Source organism: Pinus tabuliformis, chromosome 6 (assembly GCF_031772625.1).
Source record: "Pinus tabuliformis cultivar Carrire ecotype Pingquan chromosome 6, CPIR1, whole genome shotgun sequence".
Taxonomy (NCBI): Eukaryota; Viridiplantae; Streptophyta; class Pinopsida; order Pinales; family Pinaceae; genus Pinus; species Pinus tabuliformis.
Window position 1 is genome coordinate 857,539,650 of NC_142292.1, and position 16,167 is coordinate 857,555,816.

A 16,167-nucleotide genomic window follows, 5' to 3' on the forward strand; every position below is an offset into this window, starting at 1 on the left:
AACAAATCCTTTTGCCAGCTAAATGTATCAGACGTATTGGAATCTTGTTGTAACTTTCGAATAAGTGCCCACACTTCTTCGTCATTCTTCCATTCCTCCCTTGCTTCGTTTATCCAATCTGGTTGGATAATAGAAATGGCACACAACAATGCTTCCACATCCTCATCCTTTCTTGAGAGTGCATCTGCCACCACATTTTGCTTCCCTTTTTTGTAGATGATTTCAAAGTCATAACCCAACATCTTTGTGACCCACTTTTGTTGCTCTTCAGAGGATAATCTTTGTTCTAAAAAGTATTTAAGGCTATCATGATCCATTTTTACCTTGAAGTGTCTTCCCATTAGGTAGGGTCACCATTTCTTAAGTGCATGGAGTATTGCCAACATTTCCTTCTCATAAATAGCTTTGTGTAAAAACTTTCCCTTGATTGGACGACTTTCAAAAGCAATGGGTCTTTCATCTTGCATTAAAACAACACCAATTCCATTTCCTGAAGCATCACATTCCACAATAAAGGTTTTGGTGAAGTCTGGTGTAGCTAAGACCGGTGCTTGGCACATTGCCTCTTTATGATGTTTGAAGGCCTTTGTTGCTACTGGAGTCCATGAAAATGCATCTTTCTTCAATAGTGTTGTTAGAGGTGCTTCTATTCTCCCATAATTCTTAACAAACTTGCGATAATACCCTGTCAACCTGAGAAATCCTCGCAGATGCTTTATGGATGTGGGGATTTTCCATTCCTTAATGGCTTTAATTTTGCTAGGGTCTACCTTAACTCCTTCATGAGATACAATATGACCCAGATATTCCACCTCTTGTACTCCAAAGAAACATTTGGATCTTTTTGCATATAATTGTTTCTCCTCCAATAGTTGTAGCACCCTGTCAACATGTTCAACATGATCCTTCTAAGACTTGCTGTAGATTAGTATATCATCAAAAAATAATAACACAAATTTTCTAAGGAATGGTTTGAAAATGGAATTCATCAAACCTTGAAATGTTGAAAGTGCATTGGTAAGGCCAAAAGGCATGACCAAAAATTCATAATGACCCTCATGAGTTCTAAATGTTGTTTTCAGAATGTCTTCAGTCTTCATTCTGATTTGATGATATCCTGAATGAAGATCCAACTTGGTGAAGTAAATTGATCCATGCAATTCATCCAGTAATTCATCAATGACAGGAATGGGAAACTTATCTTTAATAGTGAGCTTGTTGAGCTCCCTATAATCCGGACACATGTGCCATGATCCATCCTTCTTGTGCACCAATACTACTGGAGCAGAGAAAGAACTTTGACTTGGTTGAATTATACCAGCCTCTTGTATTTCGGCAACCATACGTTCAATTTCACTCTTTTGGAAATAGGGATATCTATATGGCCTGATGTTTGGAGGAACACTTCCTGGAATCAGATGAATAGCATGATCATGATCATGAATAGGTGGGAGACCTTTGGGAGTCTCAAATACCTTGGAATGATTGTCCAATACTTTTTGGAGATCTGGAGAAATAGATGATTCCAATGTGGAAACATCTAGCGAACATAATTGTGCAATTACACCTCTTTGTTCCCTTTTTAGAAGCTTTTTCATACCGTTAGAGCTGATTATCTTTCCCGGTTTCCCTGCAATACCCCTTAATTCAACTTCCTTTCCTTCCACAGAAAATTTCATGAAAATTTCTTGAAAATTAAAAGCTATTGTACCCAAGGATTGTAGCCATTGGACTCCTAGTACAACATCAGCACCTCCCATTGGAATGGAAAGCATTGGGCTAGTCAATACATATTCTCCCATGGATAGCTTGATATTATGGCACTTTCCGGAGCAATTTATTGTTCCTCCATTTGCAACCATCACTTGACACTCTGGTGCTGGATATAAGAAGCAATTCAATTCTTTTGCTACCTTACAATGAATAAAATTGTGGGTACTTCCTGAATCAATCAACACTATTACCTTTTTCTTCTTGATTTGTCCTTCGATCTTGATGGTTTGAGGAGTGGTAATTCCCACCAATGAATTACAAGATATGGTCGGATTCATTTCTTCTTTATCTAGGCTTTGTTCCTGGAGTATATCCTCTTCTTTTGACCTTTCTTGCTCCTTTTCTTCTTCCTCTTCACAATCTATGTAGAATAATTTCTTCTCAGCACATTTATGACCTTTAGTGTATTTGCTATCACAACTGTAACAAAGCCCTTTTGCTCTTTTTTCTTCCAATTGTTGTGGTGTCAGCCTTATAGGTTGTGGAAGACTAGGGGCAACAACACTTCCATATTTATAGTTGTGAGTGGTATGCTTCCTGGTTGCCATAATTTTTCTTTCCATTTTTCTTGCTAACCTGAATGCCTTCTCTAATGAATCAGGTTCCCAAAGGTGAACATCATGCTGGATATTATCCTTTAAAGTCCCTATGAACACATCAATCCTATGCTCCTCTGGAATATTTTTTACCCTTATGTTCAATTTTTGGAACTCCTCAATGTGCTCCATTATTGAACCCTTTTGTTTGAGACTTATCAATTGGCTAAAAAAAGTGTTGCTTTTTGTATCCTCATAATGTGCTGTTAATTCTTCCGTAAAAATTGCCCAAGTGATAATTTTTTTATGAGAGCAAAGCCATTGATACCATACAAACTGATTTTGTTCCAAATATAAAGTTGCAATACGTACCTTTTGTGTGTTTTTCACATTATTGAGATCGAAAAATTGCTCCATCTATAATATCCATGTTGCGGGATCCTTGCCATCAAACTTCCTCATATCGATTTTTGGAATATGGTGGGTCTTCGATCCCACATTAGAGTCTATGAAATCATGATTAACATTTCTTTTGTTCGCATCATGAGTTTCCTTTACTACCTTTTCACCATTAGTAAGTATTTCTTGTAGAAAATTTGTCAAATCTGTCTTCAAATCTGCCATGTCTCTCTTCAAATATGTCTTCAAATCATCAATCTTAGCTTCCACGCCCTTTATCTTAGATTCCACGCCATTTATCTTAGCTTCTGTTAGCTTTTGTGAGAGTGAAATTTGTTGCACTTGGTCTTGTAATTTTGATATATCATGTAGCATTTCTTCCTCTTCTTCATGAGACATGCTAGAGCTTTTAGGTTGCTTACTAGGTGTTTGCATTTTATTTCCTCAAGGCATCAGTTACTGATAACAATGCTTTACTATGCCCTTTGAATTCCTTCAAAATAACTTTTCAAACCAAGCTTAAGCAAAAATTTAAAAAAATCTACACACCTTTTTTCACTTTGTAGGAGCTCGATATTTCCTCCGATGTATCTCTATAATTTTGGATCATCTGTAGGAATTTTGAATAATATGACACATATTCACAGAGATTATTCTGATTATACACTTATAAGCGGAACATGCATAATACATAACCTCCTCTATGTTGATCATCAATTTACAGAAGCAGAAACATTCACAGGCGTACATAGAAGCATCAATCACACATATCAACATAGTATTTTCCCGGGGAAAGAATCTCGCTAAAAACCCCAACTATCTGTATATTATAGTGATTGAATCATGTAACAATACACAGTACAATACTCCTCACAAGTACTCAGTACTATCTCCACATGCTACACACAATACAACTCAGATTTGATCTCCAAATCTCACCCGCTGCTTGCCTGCCTCCACAGCTCAATACCTGCTCAAGAATTGATGAGAATGGTTTACCAAACTCGTATTTCACCTGCAAAGAATCACTCACACTGTGTTGGATGTGAGCACAGGCTACAATTCTTGGTATTGGCCAATTCATTGGCATACTCAATCCCTCTGATTGTGCAAATCATCATGCACAGCTATAGTCACAACTGATAGCAATCTAATCCTCTAACACCTGTCGCTGCTGAACTGAACATGCACTGACATGCAACTAAGTTAACTGATGCATTCTATAGTTTCATTATGAGCTAATAACTTGTGAATTAATTAATAACTAATTCACCCAACTCATATCTAGTCTATTGATCAGTTAGACTAAATACAACTAGTTTAACAAAGCTAAACTGAACACAACTCCATCAACTGCACCTCCAGTCCACTAAACTCAACTCACTTGAGTTCTAACTGAAGTCCTGCATGAAAATATTAGTCATCCCATAGGTAACCATGTATTTCCTTCTGGGATATGCATGTACCACATCCGTAGCTCATCCTGAAGTGCTCTAAGATAATAAGATCAAGTTTATAGTCCAAATATTATTATGAGACAATAATATTTGACTTTTCTATTTTTGACAGCCAGTCTAAAAATAGACTTTGATCACTCATACTGTGATCACTCATACTGTGGTCACCCATACTGTGGTCACCCATACTGTGATCACTCATACTGTGGTCACCCATACTGTGGTCACCCATACTGTGATCACCCATACTGTGATCATCCCTGCTGGGATCAAAAATAGAACTTGCGCCATAATTTGCCTGCGGGCCCAGTTAGTGAAGGCGACTCCTTTCCACTAAGCTCCATCATCTTGTTGCATTCTCAACAAGCATTTCTTATTGCACACTTTTCAACACTCCCTCTCAACAAGAAAGGCTTCCTCTCAAACCCGATCCTGTAACTTTGGAATGTTCTCCATGCAACACATCTGGCCGGTCCACTTGATCTGTCATCAAAGTTTTTGACTGCTATTGCCTCTGTAGACTAAAGACTCTGCATCTCTGTGCTCTTCAGTATCTGACTGCTCTAGCATTTGTCACTTTGATCTCTGACTGCATCCGTGCTGTTGCTGGTTCTATCTCCTAGCATTGCATCTGCACTGCACCTCCCAACTGTCCTCCCTGTTGGGCTAGAAACACCCTCTGATGCTGAAGCTATACCTGCTGCTGACAAGTGCTCCCTCTCTGACATCTGCACTACTGCAACATCTCCATGCATCTCGCACCATTGCACACCTCTCTGTGCCACCTAGCACTATGCAAAACACTTGTGCCTCTCGCATTGCTACAGCCTGCTAGCTATGCGCTATCCTGGGATTCCCTGCACTGTTGCTCTCTCTGCCGCTCCATCCGCATCTGTCTCTACCCAATCAATCAGTTCCTACTACTACACATTGGGTCTCCCGTAGCAAGGTCTCATCTAAGAGGTTGGGTACCTCAAGGATCCTGCCCCTCCTCCTTGGGACAATCAATCCACATCACCCCACCTCCTACCTGGAGGTATGGATGCATGCGATCCCTCGGCCCACCTTGCTCGAAGTTTCCCCCTACTGGAGGTCTTTGGATGAGTAGATGTCTCTACTCGATCTCCTCTCAGCTTCCCTTGTTTTTGCTCCTCCACAACCTCCTGAAGTTGCTGCACCAATCGTGGCTCGTCCACAATCGTCTGAGACTTCTTCTGGCTCTGCATGTTGAGAGGTAATATACGCTCCCTCTCAACCACCAAGTCTCCATCAGTTGCCTCGCTACTCAAGGCTTCGCATGCATCTTGAACCTCAAGAGCATACAGGTTCCTGACCCATGAACCAATCTCATGACAACGAAAGCATCTCACCTTCGACTTGTCAACCTTCTTCCCATCACTGGAAGAACTAGATTCAGAAAGAGAAACCTTCCCCTTCCCCTTCTTCGCCTTACTCGCTAAGGCACAGTTCTCCTCATCATGCATAGATGAAGAACTGTCTCTGGTGCGCCATCTAATCTCCTCCTGCACATGATCCGACCAAAGTATCTTCCATCCTGGCAGTTTCTCCCTTCCATTCACCGAGTCCTGGTAGCTATGCCAACTCTTAGAAAGGTCAAGGAGTGCTAGACTCACCATCCTCATCCGACAGTCACCCCCACACTTCCCAGCTCATCCCGGCATTGGGTGAACTTCGTGAGATACCGGGGCATACTGTCTCCATTCTCACACTTAATGTTTCTGAGTTTTATCTCTTGCTTTGGAATTAAATTCGAATTCCACCAGCTCAAAATCTCAACCACTTCCGATCTAGAATTCGTGAGAACAAAGTATTTCTTGTACAGAGATCGACTGTATGGGCATTCACCGGATATCTCACCTTCCAAAAGAAGGATGAATCCAGAGGCTACCTGGCCTGATTACAGACTCTGCCTGAAGAAATAAAATGTAAACACTTCCTGAATAATAGATCCGATGATCAATCCTCGCTTGATATCCTGTAAAAATATCTTCTACAAATCAAGTAGCTTTGATACCATGCAGAAATTTTGAATAATATGACACATATTCACAGAGATTATCCTGATTATACACTTATAAGCGGAACATGCATAATACATAACCTCCTCTACATTGATCATCAATTTACAGAAGCAGAAACATTCACAGGGGTACATAGAAGCATCAATCACACATATCAACACAGTATTTTCCCAGGGAAAGCATCTCGCTAAAAACCCAAACTATCTGTATATTATAGTGATTGAATCATGTAACAATAAATAGTACAATACTCCTCACAAGTACTCAGTACTATCTCCACATGCTACACACAATACAGCTCAAATTTGATCTCCAAATCTCCCCCGCTGCTTGCCTGCCTCCACAGCTCAATAACTGCTCAAGAATTGATGAGAATGGTTTACCAAACTCGTATTTCACCTGAAAATAATCACTCACACTGTGTTGGACATGAGCATAGGCTAAAATTCTTGGTATTGGCCAATTCATTGGCATACTCAATCCCTCTCATTGTGCAAATCATCATGCATAGCTATAGTCACAACTGATAGCAATCTGATCCTCTAACACCTGTCCCTGCTAAACTGAACATGCACTAACATGCAACTAAGTTAACTGATGTATTCTATAGTTTCATTATGAGCTAATAACTTGTGAATTAATTAATAACTAATTCACCCAACTCATCTCTAGTCTATTGATCAGTTAGAATAAATACAACTAGTTTAACAAAGCTAAACTGAACACAACTCCATCAACTGCACCTCCAGTCCACTAAACTCAACTCACTTGAGTTCTAACTGAAGTCCTGCATGCAAATATTAGTCATCCCATAGGTGACCACGTATTTCCTTCTGGGATCTGCATGTACCACATCCGTAGCTCATCCTGAAGTGCTCTAAGAGAATAAGATCAAGTTTATAGTCCAAATATTATTATGAGACAATAATATTTGACTTTTCTATTTTTGACAGCCAGTCTAAAAATAGACTTTGATCACTCATACTGTGATCATCGTACTGTAATCATACTGTGGTCACCCATACTGTGGTCACCCATACTGTGATCACCCATACTGTGATCACCCATACTGTGATCATCCCTGCTGGGATCAAAAATATAACTTGCGCCATAATTTGCCTGCGGGCCCACTTAGTGAAGGCAACTCCTTTCCACTAAGCTCCATCATCTTGTTGCATTCTCAACAAGCATTTCTTGTTGCACACTTTTCAACATCATCCAGTTCTAAAATTGTGGTCAATAGTAGCTCTGTGTGTCCTCTTTCCAATGCCACCAGTCTGATCCCAATTGGATTCTCCAAGGAAGATTTATGTCAAATCTCCCACAGTGACCTAATTGTAGACTAGTTTAGTAGAGTGAACTTGTACAACGTGCCACGTGTCCCTGTTTTTACCTTTGGCTCTAAAAAAGATATACAAGAAACTACAATCCGTCCTCTTTCTGTACCTTCTTACGAAATTTCAATCCGATGCGCAGAGAGAAAGTTATGATGATTTTCCCCAGGTCACCTGTTTGGAATGTAATTCAGGAGTCTTGCAAAAAGACCAACTTCCTCAGATCATATCTCCACAAATATAGCGTGAAAAGATCTAAAATTTAGACCCAAGATTCAGTGCACTTTCTTCTCCAATGGGTTTTTTTAAGCTTCTGAAACGTCGCAGAAAAAAAGTTGTAGCGAAAATGCCACGATGACCTGTTTGGAGCAGCGAAACCCTAGAATCCAAAGCTTTGATACCAAATGTTATGAAATCAACTCAAGAAAAAGATAGAAAAGATAGATCCACGCCTTAGAATTCAGCCTCTTCGAGGGGGAAACCTCCTTTACATTGCATAAATGAACAATTCTTGGATGATTCAAATGAAAAAACCTCCTTTCTATATATAGGAGTCTAAAGAGTCACAATATAACCCAGCCGACCTAATAATAATAATATAAAGCCACAAAAATAACAATAGAGGGATTCTATGGGGCACAGTAATAACAATATGGGGGCAACAGGGGCACAACAATATTAATAAGGGATACAACTACAATAGTAATGGGGTGATCACTAGTATTATAGGGACCCAACAAACACATACCCACTTGTAGATCTTCTCTGATCCAAATCTCCAGCCTAGTCTGCATCAACACAGCCACGGATATCCAACACTCTATCCAATCCTGGTCTTCCTTGGTAGCACAAACCATAATCACTAGTGCCATGCAAATACATGAAAACTCGCTTCACTGTTGTCTAATGCTCCTTCCCTAGTTTTGACATAAACCTGCTCAATACTCCCACTGCATGTGCAATGTCTGGTCTAGTACAGACAATTGCGTACATCAGGCTACCGACTGCACTTGCATATGGAACACGGGACATGTCCTCTTCCTATTCTTGTGTCTTGGGACACTGTTCAGCAGATAACTTCACACCTATAGGAATAGGAACCTTCACCGGTTTACTATCCTGCATATTAAATCTCTGCAGTATTGTCTCGACATACTTCCTCTGGTTTAACCAGAGCTTCATCTTTTCCCGATCTCTTTTAATTTCCATGCCCAAAATATAGTTTGCAGCACCAAGATCTTTCATGTCAAATTTGGAGGAAAATTGGGTCTTCAAATCCTGGATAATTTCTTTGTCATTTCCAACCAGCAACATATCATCCACATACAAGACCAGATAAATAACACGGTCAACAATTAATTTAAAATACACACAGTGATCTGCTTTGCTTCTGGTGAAGCCAATCCCCCGTATAAATGTATCAAATTGTTGATACCACATCCTTGGTGACTGTTTTAACCCATACAGAGACTTCTTTAACTTGCATACCAATTCTTTCTTACCCTTCACCGCAGAACCTTCAGGTTGCTTCATGTAGATTTCCTCTTCCAGTTCCTCATGAAGAAATGTTGTCTTCACATCCATTTGTTCTACCTCAAAATCAAAAGCAACAACAACAAATAAAAGTGATCTAATAGAAGTTACCTTTGCAACAGGAGAACAAATATCACCTAAATCAATTCCCGACACCTAGGAATCCTTTTGCTACCAACCGAGCTTTGTATTGCTCCACCTTTCCTTCTACATTTGTCTTCTTCTTGAACACCCATTTGATGCCAATGGGTTTCCTTCCACCCAACAACTCCACCAAATCCCAAGCCTCATTTTTGTGCAAAGATACCATTTCATCAACCATGGCCTCTTTCTAGAGTTTGCCATCCTCTGAATCTACTGCTTCCTTCACAGTTCTGGGATCATCATTAGTAATAGATAAAGCAAAATTTGAACAAAAAGTAGATGGACTATACCTTTCTGGCTGCCTTCTTTCTCGAACTGATTTTCTCACACCTGGAGTTTGTGGCTCTTCATCTTCTGATTCCTCCTCTGTTGTAGGGTCTATTTCTTCCTCCTTAAGATCAAACTCTATATCTCAGGTTCCTTTGGTTGGACTTCATGTTTAATAACATCATTTACCTCTTTGAACACCACATCTCTGCTATACACAACCTTCCTTTTTACTAGGTTCCAAAGCTTATAACACTTTAAACCATCCTTATACCCAATAAAGATGCACTTTTCAGATTTACTATCTAACTTGGTTCATTTCTCCTCTGGAACATGTACATATGCATCACATCCAAATACCCTCAGATGTGAAAGAGATGGTTTCTTACCAGTCCATACCTCTTGTGAAGTCTTATCCTCCAACGCTGATGAAGGTGGTCTGTTGACCAGGTAACATGTTGTCTCCACCGCCTTTGCCCAGAATTCCTGTCCTAACCCGACACCACTGAGCATGCTTCTTGCCCTTTCCATCAATGTCTTGTTCATTCTTTTTGCATCTCCATTTTGCTTAGGTGTGTATGGAGTAGTCTTCTTCCATGCTATACCACACTTCTTACAAGATTCTTCAAATTCCTTACTACAAAACTCTCCACTGTTATCTGTCCTCAACACCTTTATCTTCTTCTCTTTCTGGTTTTCCACTAGTGCCTTAAATTCTTTAAACTTGTCAAAGACTTCAAATTTATTCTTAAGGAAATATATCCATGTATTCCTTGAGAAGTTATCTATAAATGATACACAGTACACAGACGTACCTAGTGATGGAACCTTCACAGGTCCAAACACATTACTATGCACAAGTTCTAATATTTGTTTCGCCCTCTTACCACCAGAGGGGAAACTCACCCGATTATGCTTCCCATATACACAATTTTCACAGAAATCAAAATACGGAGAGCTATTACTCATACCTTTTACCATACCTTTACCATGAAGTATTTGAAGGCCCTTCTCTCCAATATGTCCAAGCCTTTGATGCCACAACATGGTCTTCTCTCCAAAGACCACTAGATTTTCTGCTCCACTTTCAGGAACCACAGAGTTGTTGCACCCATCAACAACAGTGCTACCTTGCAACTTGTACAGAGTTCCAATCCGAACTCCCGACATCAATACTAGTGCTCCCCGAACCATCTTGCAGGTATCCTTCTCGAACACTATTTTTACACCTGCACCATCCAACTTGCTTACAGAAATCATATTTCTGGCCAATGCATAAATCTGTAGAACACCCGGAAGTGTTCTAACCCTTCCACCTTGCAACTTCAACTTTACTTTTTTGCGACCAACAATTCTAGCCTTCCTATCATCCCCTAAGAAGACATCACCACCATCATATTTCTCATACTCGCAGAACCACTGTCTATGGGGAGTGAAGTGAAAGGATGCACCTGAGTCAATCAACCATGCCTCATGATCTACATGTGTACTTGAAGAAGCCAAGTACACATCCCCACCTTCATCTGAGGTGGTTTTCGCCTCTGCAGAAGGAGCATCATTAGATCCCTTTCCTTTATCGGGAGCTTTATATTTACAATCCCTTTTGTAGTGCCCTTCCTTTCCGCATTTCCAGCACTCCACCCTTACAGGTTTTCCTGGAGATTTAGATCTCCCTTTAGATTTAGATCTCCACTCGATGACTTATTTTTGTTTCTATTCTGGGACCATCCTCGTACAGACAAGGCATCACCATTCTGGCTCTCCATATTTTTTTCTGTCTCATCTCCTCCGTCGACAAGGATGAGACTATTTCATCGAACTGTAAGGCAGTTGTATTACTACCTATTGCAATAACCAGACTATCCCACGAATCTGGTAGAGAACACAAAAAAATGATGCACTTATCTTCATCTGAAATTTTAATATCAACAGATAATAACTGACTTACCATAGTATTAAATGCATTCAGATGTTTTGTCACCGAGTCTCCATCTTTCATCCTCAGGTTATACAACTTATTCCGCAGGAATAGTTTATTCAACAGAGACTTAGATTGGTACAAAGTCCCTAACTTGTCCCACAAAGCCTTCGTCGTAGCTTCCCCTAATACACTCAGCAATACTGAATCTAAGACACACAATCGTATTGTTCTCTCTGCTTTCCGATCTAACTTCTTCCATTCTTCAATGGACACTCCTGTTGGTTTAGTACCCAGATCTACCACGATCCACTGATCTTATCCACCAACAAATCCTCCACCATGAGTTTCCACAACTCAAAAATCTGACCATTAAATTTCTCGATCTCTATCTTTCCACTGCTCGCCATCTTCTTTCACCACCAAAATTGATCTCGTAGATCTCCCACTGAATAGGGTCTGCCACAGGCCTGAGCGAAACCCCTCAGCAACAAAGGCATCCCCTTGAAGCCAAAACAGCTTCGATACCAAATGTAGGTTTTAACCCTATACAGAAATTCCCTGCATACGAATTCTAAAACACAAAAAATAAACAATGCAAGAGCATAACACATAAAACACATATACACAGAGATTTTCCCCTGGATCCCAAAACTGGGCCTACCAGCTTGATTTTTCATTATGTTCCTTTCAATGTTATAATACGTATTTATACATGCTGAAGCATCCAATACCATGGACTGAAAACCATCGCGTCCAAAACCATGGATCGAAAACCATCACATCTGAAACCATGTGCGAAAATCATGCACAAAACCATAGGTAGGTATGCCCAACCTAATATAAGGTCCAAAAAGGGCTCTACCTCGGACCCCATAGAGGGGGGTTACCTACACCCCTCAAACCCCCTGTGACCCCCCCTCTACGCAATCGATGCAACGAAGGGGGGGGGCTTCACCCCCCCTCTAACCCCCTAGTTAACTACGTGGGCCAATCGTGGAAAGAATATAACACAACCCAACAACAATGATTTCTAGAGGAACTCAATTGTTTGAAAAACCCCTCAAGCCTCTTTTTATGAATCAGATGAATAAAGAAACTATTACAATTTCTAGCTCCATCTCTGAGCTCAACCTGCAAAACAAATAATTGTTCTCTCTGCTCAATGAGAAACTCTGGCCAACACTTAGCCAATTATTTTCTCACCAAGCCTCGTATTTCCTTGTGCAAATCCTGATTAAATTGGCCCCTAAAAGATAGGAATTTCCTCCAAATTTATTGCACAATTCCCAAGGATTTATCACTAGCTACATGCAACACATGTACACTCAAACTAGTTTACCACTGATGTTACACTTCTTTGTCATATTCACTTCAATTAAGGAATTCAAATTCCTTTCATGCACTTGCAATTATGGGCTGATTGATCAATTAACTGAAATATCTCTAAGTTAGACTACTATCACATTACACCACTGACCTTCAACTAACTCTATCAATAGTTAGAGGTCAGTTAACTGAATACAACTGAAAATAACTGAATTGGATTACTAAAATTTAGCAATCACACATGCATAACTAAACTACAAGCCCTCTAACTCAAATTTACTGAGCTAACTAATTGACAACAGCCATGTCACACTAGTTAACTACCTCCAAGTTGTCTTGCTCATGTGGAAATTCGATTTACTCAATTTGACTAAGGCTAAAGTCAAATTGCGCCTTTCTTGCTACAATTTTTAACACTCTCTGTTAGCAAGAAAGAGATTTTCCACCACCCCTATCTTGCACCTGTGAAATTCAAATTTACCTCTTGATAATTCCTTTGACAAGATGTCAACATCTTGCTCCTCAGTTGGAATGTATTGTAGGAACATAATTCTCCCTTGCACACAATCCTGAAAATGATGATACCAAATATGAATGTGCTTGGATATGTCATGAAATACCAAATTATCAGAGAGATTAGTGCAACTCTTTTTATCACAATATATCACTTTCAGATCCATCTCCTAACTGAATAGTCCCACAAGTATTTTCCTCATCCATATTGCTTCACATGTTGCTTGGCTTGCAGCCATGTATTCATCCTCTGCTGAGCTAAGCACCACAAACCTCTACTTCCTGTTGTACTAGGAAATAACTATGGACCCAAAACTAAAGATAACATCTGATGTACTTTTCCTATCTGATGGACACCCTACCCAATTTGCATCGATGAAGCCTTGAAGCTTTACTCCTTTGTCCATTTGTACCATAATCCATAATGGGTAGTGCCTCTGAGGTACTATTTCCTTCGAATATAATTTGGTAGGCCTCACCATAGCTTGGATAAGTTGGTTGACTTCATAGCACATGTCGGGTAGTGTGTTTGCAAGATACATCATTAAACCCACAAGTTGCCTATAAATGGTAGCATCAAATTCCTCACCTAAAGAAGTATACTCCTTCATCTAGTTTGTAGCTAGAGGTGTGTCCATGGGCTTATAATTCTCCATGTGAAATATCTAAAGTATCTCGATAGCATACTTTCCATGATACACAAACAATTCACCATCACCCTACCATACTTCCAACCTGAGGAAGTAATGCATGAGGCCCATGTCTTTCATCTCGTATTCACTTGCAAGATCCTCTTTGAAAGAGTGGATCAACTACTCATCACATGTCAATATTAAATAATCGACATACAAAACAAGAATAAGCAACTTACCTTCTACCACAATGTGATAGAGGTTCACATATGCTTCACTTTTTGTGAAGCCCAATTCAATGAGATAACTATCGATCCTACTGTACCATACTCTGGGAGCCTCTTTGAGACCATACAATTCCCTCTTGAGTCTGCACACATGTGACTCCAGATCATATGTCTCAAATCCTTCTGGCTACTCTATGTAAATTTCCTCCTCAACAAAACCTTTGAGAAAGGTGGTCTTCACATCCATTTGGTGGATTTTCCAACCCATCTACACAACCAATGCTAGAATGGATTTAATTGAGGAATATCTTGAAACTAGTGCAAAATTTTCCTCACAGTCCACTCCCTCTATTTGAGAGAATCCTTTGGCCACAAATCTGACCTTGTACTTCTTGATGCTCTCGTCAGCTGCATGCTTCACTTTGTAGATCCATCTTGAACCAACCATTGATTTCCCTTCTGGTCTTGGTACCACCTCTCTTACATTGTTCTTCATGATGGATTCATATTCTTCCACCATGGAATAAACCTAAGCAGGTTGAGAAATTGGTTCCTCAATTGAAGAAGACTCTATCTCAATGAGCTCTGTCATGAGAGACATGTAACCGGTGTACCTATTAAGTGACATAATCTTCATGCATTGTGAGTGTGGGCTCCCACATTCTCCCTAGCATCCTACAACAATCTATCGGCTTCTCTGATTTTCTTTTTCCCCTATATGGAATATTATGGTTGAGTAGGTGCCCCCACTCTGCCTCATGTCTGCTCCTCTGCATGTGGCTGCTCCACAACCTCCTAAATCTCATCCTGTGGCTTCTCCTTTAGAGCTAGAAACTCCTGCTCACGTGGGATCTCATAGCCTTGTCCTCATCAAACTTGACATCTCTCCTTACAAATGTCATCCTCAATGAAGGAAAATAAACTCGGTAATTGTGTGGAGTTTTGGTGTATCCTACAAAAATTCCCAACTCTGTTATACACTCAAGTTTCTTTCTCGAATCCTTGGAGACATTAAAATAAATTGAAGCTCAAAAAATTATGAAATGAGACACATCAAGCTTTCTCCCAGAGAAACATTCCTTCGGTGTGATCATGTCAAGTATTCTATGAGGACTCTGGTTATGCAAGTAGATTGTTGTGTTTCATGTTTCTTCCCATAGATGCAATGGAAGCTCCTAATCATGAAACATCACCCTTATTGCTCCCACTATACTCTTGTTCTTCCTTTCATCTACCCCATTCTTTTGTGGGTTCCAGGGGTGCTATCATCTCTCTTCAAATACCTTCTTTCACACATAAATCCTTGAATGCATGTGAAAAAATTTCACCTTCGTTCTATGAGGACTCTAGTTCTGCAAGTAGACTATTGTGTTGCATGCTTCTACCCATAGATGCAATGGAAGCCCTCGATCATGCGACATCTCCTTTGTTGCTCCCCCTATGCTCTTGTTCTTCCTTTCAGCTACCCCATTCTGTTGTGGGTTATGGGGTGTTGTCATCTCTCTTCAAATACCTTATTTCGCACATAAAACCTTGAATGCATGTGGAAAAAAAATCACCTTCGTTGTCGCTCCTGAGATCCTTCACCTTCTTCCCAGTATCATTCTCTACTAATGCTTTGAATTCATCAAATTTTTAGAAAACTTCATCCTTCTTCCACATGAAGAAGATCCAACACTTTCTATAGAAATCATCAATAAAAATAACATAATACTTATGTTTTTTCTGTGGAGGTTGTAGAAAAGGGTCCACAAACATCATAGTGGACTCACTCCAAGATTGTATCTGCTCTAATATCTTGACCATTGAAAGTGAATTTGATATATTTCCCCAATGTGCAGCCCTCGTAGACATCCTGCTGGTCAAGGGAACCTTTAGGGAGGTTGGTGGTAATTTTCTACATGATTTTTAAGGCACCTTGGTGTATATGACCTAATCCTTTGTGCCAGAGTTCTCCAACATATCGACTCTGCACTTTTTTCAACCTCACTGCTCAATTCAGTGCAATAACCCACCTCAAGTTTGTATAAGTTCTTCACACAAACCCTGATCTACTTTACTTT